We start from the raw sequence: 6718 nt of genomic DNA on the forward strand, positions 1-6718 counted from the left end.
GCCAAACAAGCCAGTGAATTAAGCATTTTGAGAGTGTCAAAGTTCTAATCATCTGTTATAAAATGGTTTTAAAATCTCAACAGTTGCTCCAACTGAATATTATCAAGGTTTAGATGTGACTGCCGTCTTAGAAACTACCATTCTGATCATTTAATGACAGAACTTATTGGATGAGAACCAAAGCTTTTTGTGGGATTGTTTGATTGTACCACAGTGAATATTTGTCATGATTGGCAGCTAGGTGTGCATTGTTCAGGATTGGCAGCTAGGTGTGTATTAATGGATTCTAAGACTGCTGCAACAGCTAGCAAGTACTGTTTTGACTAATTAATTAAGCTTTTGGCTCTGGGATAACGTCCCTACCAACATCATTTGGCTCAACATCATTCAGCTAACTTTGCCTTCAGACCTACACTAGTCTCAGTACTTTCTTCACATCAGGATCCCTCATTTAGATAGAATACATCTATATCTGTTCTCTGCCCGCTTAGGACATATGTCCATAAGAACAATAATTCATTGCACAACCTATGACTATCCCAGACAACCACTCCTCTTGTTTCATTTATTTTGTCTCTCCTTCCTTTTCTTTCATTTCGCTTGTCCTATGTGTTATCTGAGCCAGTAAACTCTCTTGTTGATTACCTTCTGATTTTTACAATGCTTTGCAAGCTCACCACAATGTGATTTATTTGGAATCAGGAAGTCCCCCAAAAGGTGAAAAAAATAAATAAAATTCCATTTGAAATTACTTACTTACTCTTTAAAGGTTTCACGTTTAATAAATTATGTAAATGTTACAACAACAACAACAGATTCCTAACAGAAAAGGTTTAATGTCAGTTAAAAAGCATGGGAAGTGTCGAGTAGGTGTGTGGTTTCTTTCCAGTATTTATCAATGTGTCCCACAGAAAATCCCATTCACAACAAGCCATGTGTTTTGCCTGACCTGGCATCCTTGTGTTTCTATATCAACAGCATAGTCAGCTCCAGCACTGAGGCTAGGAACAAACGGTTCACATGGAGTGGAATTATTGGCTGTATCAGAAAGAAACATTGTTCATGAAAACATGTGAACAAAATCAGCGTGCCTTTTCTATTGATCTTCTGGTTTTCCCATGAACCTATTATGGCATTGACTGCAATGAACTGTGCCGCTACGCTACGTCTTGAAAGCAATTTGAAATGAGACTTGTTCGCTTCCGTATTAGTGATTTGAGATCAAATTGATTTGAACTGGGACTCTGTCAGACACAGATAGAGCTTGCAGATTATTGTTTCCTCACTGCTGCTGCAATATGATTTGATGTGCATGGTTTTGATTAAAATGTGTGAGCCAATGGAATGTGAAGGACTGGAGTAAGCGCCACCCTTCATTTTCGTACAGCATTCGTTGATCACGGGAATCATAGTGTTAAAGGGTCTGAGATATACATTAAGTAAAGCTGGGCCCATAAAATTAAAATGGCATCTGTCAAAACAACAAAAAGAGAAAGTACTCATTTAACAGTGACTGGAGTAAAAATTATGTATTTATTGTTGTGGGGGGAGATAGGGGTGGGTGTCCAGCTGAACAGTTTTCAAATGTTGGCAAGTATGTAAATGTTCTTCATATATGTAAACAGAATCACTGGAAAGTGCGAGGAATTTCAACACGAATACAATGTTTACAAGGAAATTCACCTCTCAGTGTTTTTTGAAGGTTAGGATCAAAAACTCAAATAAAAAACAGAGGCTAAAGTAAACCAAACATTAAGGCTCTGTACACACTGTGCCTTTATACCAGCTTAAAAGTGCTAAATATGGTTAGCGTCTACACTATGGTTTAATACCTCAGGGGTAGTCTCGAGTCCAGTTCTAAATTAGCTTGCATCAGGTAGTGAGGTTTGTCAGCAGTGTGGACGCTGTAATACCAAACAAAATTATGAATCCTCTAATATCCCAAAATGCTTTCTGATATGTTTTGGATTGTGGACATTACAAATTCAGTACTCAGAACTGACGGCTGAAGGAGTTGAGAACGAGTGTCAATACTGCTGTACCGTGTACAATTTCTGAGGCTTGTGGTAAAATGGTGGCTCATGGAGTGACTTGATCAGATGCTGAAATCAAGGAACATTGAGCACTGATGAAATTGGTCAAGGAGAACTTCAGAGTGCAAAACGAAGCACACATTATGATAAAATGTACCTTGTGTTTTTAAGAAACAAGCGCTCATGCTAAGAAGCGCCATGTCTTCCATGGGCACAGGCTCTGTATTTGCCTGGTTGTAAACATGAAATCCAGTGCAGGGTGGTATAAAGTCCTATTAAGTCTCACAGTCAATTGCGAACTGTAACCAGACTATTTTAATAGTGTTTCTATGCATTAAGCCAGACTAAACATTAAACGGTATTTTAGAGTGGACGCTTTGAGTTGGATTAATTAAAAAGTTCTTGAGTACGGTTCTCAAGAACAGTTATGTAGTGTGGGCAGGGCATTATTTCAGGCAGCTTTTTCAGGCGACCCAGTTGATATTTTCAAACTCTTTTAAGTTAATTGTTTTGTGTGGATTTCTTTACTTTCCTGTCCTGCAGTGTGATTCACAGCAGGCAGATACAATCAGCTTCCTTGTCCACATGGTTTAATGCTAATCCTCCACATTCATATTTATATACATGAATGTTTCCTGCTAATTCTGGTCAAAGAGACTGCATAGCTGCACTGCACTGGACTAATTGCGTGGGCTATGGGAGTGTAGTGCCAGAGTCCCACTCAGTTCATTGGCAGTTAAACACTGGCCCTTTTGAATACAACTGTGCAATAATTGGGCTTTTAAGTCACAGTCACTAAAAATACACTTTTATAAAGTGGGTTTTAATGCAACTTTAAAATTGCTGCTTTTGTATTATTATACTGTTATTTATTTAAATGGTTTGACTTCCGCAGTTATATGTGCGACATGCTATATAAATGCATTGTGGTTTGTTCTTTTTTTCTGCTATGTATTGTACAGTGCTTTCCTATACTTTTGCATAAAAAACTGTATATAAATGCAATAAATAAATAAACTAGCACACAGTTTTGGGTCATTTCAATGTCAAACAACTTTCCAAGTTAACTATCTCGAGTTTTATTATTTATTTTTTATTCTGGTGATTAAGATGTTTTCTACAGTTCAGGAAATCCATATCCCCTGTGTTGTGTTTCTTACAGATGACAATAGCAGCACTGGGATAAATATTCAAATATACAAACAAACACTGGGTGAAATGCACAGTATGTGGTGGCAAAAATTGAGAAACTGTAAATTGAACCCCAAATTACCTGGCCACTGAAATGAGAGAACATCAAAGTGCATTCACCTGGACTGAAAATAAAACCTGTTGAGCTGGTCATTACCTACTTTACAGACAGCTCTTTACTGTACCAGTACCTGATGCAGAATGTTTTTAATACAGAAATAATTCAAAACATTTTAAACAAATATGTAATACTAAACAACAAGGAGCAAACAAGAGATAAATTCAGCAAGCAATCCCAAGGGGGCTCCCTGGGGCATCCAGTAAAGGCGCTCTGCGTGAGTGAGGGATGCACCCTATAGCCTGGACGTCACCAGTTTGAGTCCGGGCTATTCCACAGCCTACCATGGAAGGGAGTTCCCAAGAGGCGGTGCTCAATTGGCTGAGCGTCACCGGGGGTGGGCAGTCTAGGTAGGCCTAAGCACTTAATTGGTTCTATTAAGAAATTTAGGGTACAGTTGGAACAAAAACCAGGAGACCACTGTTCTGGTATAATAATGCCACTGTTGCAAGACTTCATCAACCAGTGAGGTGTTTTGTGATGTCATAGAGGCCACCAAGCAACAGTGCCTGACAATAGAATGAATCTCCTGATTATACATATTCAACAAAGTTCTTGTTTCAATTAAGTTTTTTTTTTTTATTATTTAGATGTATTGATAATAGTTAATAATTCCAGTTATTTTACATTGTTACATTTATACAGTAGATTGTTAAGTTTTATTTTCTTCTAGGCCTAGAATAGTAATTGTTTACTTTTTAGATTTATTTATTTTTTTTTTTTTTTCTGTTTGTTTAGTTTACTGTAGTTATATTTAAGTATTTTAAGTAAAACAAGTTTCATGACAGGTGTCATTTGAATTTGGACACAATCACAGGTAAATATGTTCATATTCAAATTCAAATATGTTATAAAAAAATTGTATTAACTATGTAACCTTTTAAAAGCTTTTAGTGAAATGTTTTACTCTTTCACTGTTTGATCGACCTTAAGTTAAAATTATAAAACAAAACTAAAGTGTTTCATTTTTCAAAAAAAAATAATCTTATTACAGTATATTGATTTGATTTGTAAACACATAATACGTTATATAGTAAATAAACTACAAAAATAATAAAGACAAATTACTGAAAATTTTGAAGAAAAAAAATTGAATCTTAAGTAAATTACTGAACAAAAAAAAAAATGCAAACTGTTGCTTGGGACTGTGTGTGTAGCTAAACATGACTCAAACAAATACATGATCTGGATAGACTAGTCAATTCTAATTATGACAGTGGGTCTTCTGGCAAAAATTATAAATAATAAATATAATTTTCTAATATCTGTGTTGTTCCAAGTTGTTGAAAAAAACATATCAAATATGCTTTTATTTGTTAAAACAAAAACTGTTTAAATCACATTTCAGCTCAGGTTATGGATCAAGTTATGTTTAATTGTCAATAATAATACCATGACCTCTGCCAACACAAACATGTGTTACAGATGGTTTGCCGTACCTTACAGCCAATAAACCCCCAGCTTTATTGCTCATGCAGGACAGTAGTCGACAGAACCGATAATAAATAGAAAATCCGTAATGTTGCTTTATCTTGTTTTTGAAAAACACTCTTTTGTTCGGGTCACCGTGGCATTTATTCTGTGCGGCAAAGTTTAGTTTTGAATTATAAAAAAAAAACACCATTTAAAACATTTATTTAGAAAATATTTTCACTGCATATTTGATTTTATAGAGTTTAGGGCAGCAATCTCAAATGATTTTTCACTTAACAATATGACATGAAGCCTAGGGAATTCTAAATTACCCTCATCACAAAATAAATGTCATGAAAGTAATGTGTTTTTTTTCCTTCTGTTATATATTACAAAGCGTAAAATACAGGTCCATGAAAGGGACTATGACGATCATGTGAAACAATTTTTAAAGGTGTGTACTGCAGTTCAGGCGAATTGACTCAAGAGGACAAACAGCTTACAATAAAATACGGGTGCAATTTAAAAACTTTTCTCAGTTCCAAACAAGGTCTAGTACTTCAACTAATGGTTTCAGTTGTGAGTCTAACCACAGTGAAGTGTTGCTTTGATTTGCTTGTATTTGCGCAAACAATTACTCCTTGTTGTATTTCAGAGTCTGAAGGAGATAAAAAAAAAAACTGCAGAAGAAACTGAGCAACCCAGATAAAGTGGATGAAGAGGCTTTTAAACAACAGTACGAGGAAGAGTACGGGGAGCCAAAGGAGAGAGAGGAGAAAAGAAAAGGAAACAACAAAGAGGAAGCAGGACAAAAGAAGGAATGGAAGTGAAGAACCCAAGGAGAGAAGTGAAAAGGAAGCAAGCACCCAAAGGGACTGATGCAAAGGAAGATAAGTAAGTAATCTGTGTGTAACAAGGAAACACAGAAATTCAGATATGGTACTCTATGAACATTCATGGAGTACCGCAGTTATAAGGATGAACGTATTATGATTATCTTCATTTTCTTATCGTTTTTCATTTTTAAGGCTTTCGACTGGTGGCTGCTCCTACTTTTCATGGTTGTGTGGAAAGAAGAGCCAGGTCGAGAAAAGAAAGTAGAGCTCACTCAGAAGTCCTACAACTTCTTTAACAAAAGTTTAACAAGAGATGTGCATAACTTTTGGTCAGTTTATTCATATCACCCATTCTTTCTCTCAACAGGCTTGGATTTGCTGCTGAAGTATCATTACTAAACATTCCTTATTCAGAAGGCTTGCATTTTTGACAGTCACATTCACACAGGTTCCATTTATTTGCCCTCCTGCACCTTGTCTCTCAATATGTGCTAAAGTCTCCTGTGACCCCAACTGTTTTGGCTTTGCATTAATAGGGTTATTTGTCATTACTTCTGTTGTAAAGTTAATATTTTTCTAGTTTCTTGCTTGCTACTTTGCTGGTTTTGGTTTGTGTGATGGTTCTCCTTTGGAGCTTTGTTTTATTCAGTGTTGGTTTCTGCTATAAGGACTTCTAAAGCAGGTTATCTGCATGGTTTTTCCATTGTGAATTAGGTGGTTATCCAGACTAGTTGTAGTGCTGATGACTATTATTGGGTTCTCTGGCAGTTGTGGTTTTCTAATAAAAACCTAATGTACACAAATGCTTTACAAAGAATCAACCTAAATTCACATGGGGTTACCATACATAAAGCCTTTTTTTCAAAATGAAATGAAAACAGTCACATTACAAGAGACCTTACCACATATTGAGCAAAATGAATAGGTCAAATGTAAGGGGCATGCCTGAAACCATCAGTAAGAAACTTCAGTCGGTTATCTAAGAAAACATCCTAGAAGAAATGTTAAATAATCAGAGATGTGAGCATCAACATAAAAAAAAGCATAATGAATGGATGATGTATAGTGTATAATGAAAGATTTGCAATATTTCTTTTAAAAAGGAATGTTGAAACTTTAGAAATAAG

This window comes from Polyodon spathula, chromosome 19, assembly GCF_017654505.1.
Source record: "Polyodon spathula isolate WHYD16114869_AA chromosome 19, ASM1765450v1, whole genome shotgun sequence".
NCBI classification, from domain to species: Eukaryota; Metazoa; Chordata; class Actinopteri; order Acipenseriformes; family Polyodontidae; genus Polyodon; species Polyodon spathula.